We start from the raw sequence: 784 nt of genomic DNA, 5'->3' as shown, positions 1-784 counted from the left end.
CAAAGACGATTGCACATTGCTTTGGCCGCTCCCTCTCAACTACGGAGACGAGTTTAACGCGGTTTCCACCCCTCCCTCTCAACCGCACCAGTGCACGCTTGCCGCGCCACAACGCCGACGCTGGGCCCGTGAATCGTGAGCACCCAGCTATGACTTACCGCACTCGTGCAAAATAATAAAACACGGTAAATATATTACTTACACGTGCGTTTTGTTTTGCAAGCGGCGCGAAAAAAATTAAAAAGGGAATGCAACACGAGGACTTCCCAGGAGGTCACCCATCCTAGTACTACTCTCGCCCAAGCACGCTTAACTTCAGAGTTCTGATGGGATCCGGTGCTTTAGTGCTGGTATGATCGCATCCGACTTGTTACCCCGGTCTTCGTCCCTTATCCTTGGCCCTCCCAGCTCCACTACAAAGACGATTGCACATTGCTTTGGCCGCTCCCTCTCAACTACGGAGACGAGTTTAACGCGGTTTCCACCCCTCCCTCTCAACCGCACCAGTGCACGCTTGCCGCGCCACAACGCCGACGCTGGGCCCGTGAATCGTGAGCACCCAGCTATGACTTACCGCACTCGTGCAAAATAATAAAACACGGTAAATATATTACTTACACGTGCGTTTTGTTTTGCAAGCGGCGCGAAAAAAATTAAAAAGGGAATGCAACACGAGGACTTCCCAGGAGGTCACCCATCCTAGTACTACTCTCGCCCAAGCACGCTTAACTTCGGAGTTCTGATGGGATCCGGTGCTTTAGTGCTGGTATGATCGCATCCGACA

At 52.2% G+C, this 784-nt stretch overlaps 2 non-coding genes across 2 annotated transcripts; both read right to left on the bottom strand.

Moving 5' to 3' along the window:
• Nucleotides 1-245: 245 nt before the first annotated feature.
• Nucleotides 246-364, bottom strand: LOC123179522 (5S ribosomal RNA). Its single transcript, XR_006490426.1, has one exon. It is a non-coding gene; the product is annotated as a 5S ribosomal RNA (ribosomal RNA).
• Nucleotides 365-661: 297 nt separating this feature from the next.
• LOC123179521 (5S ribosomal RNA) lies at nt 662-780 on the bottom strand. The gene has a single exon (XR_006490425.1). It is a non-coding gene; the product is annotated as a 5S ribosomal RNA (ribosomal RNA).
• Between the last annotated feature and the right edge of the window lie 4 nt (nt 781-784).

This window comes from Triticum aestivum, unplaced genomic scaffold (genome assembly GCF_018294505.1).
Source record: "Triticum aestivum cultivar Chinese Spring unplaced genomic scaffold, IWGSC CS RefSeq v2.1 scaffold6744, whole genome shotgun sequence".
Lineage (NCBI taxonomy): Eukaryota > Viridiplantae > Streptophyta > Magnoliopsida > Poales > Poaceae > Triticum > Triticum aestivum.
Note: the sequence above shows the minus strand (reverse complement) of the source record. Positions and strands in the feature narration are given on the sequence as shown.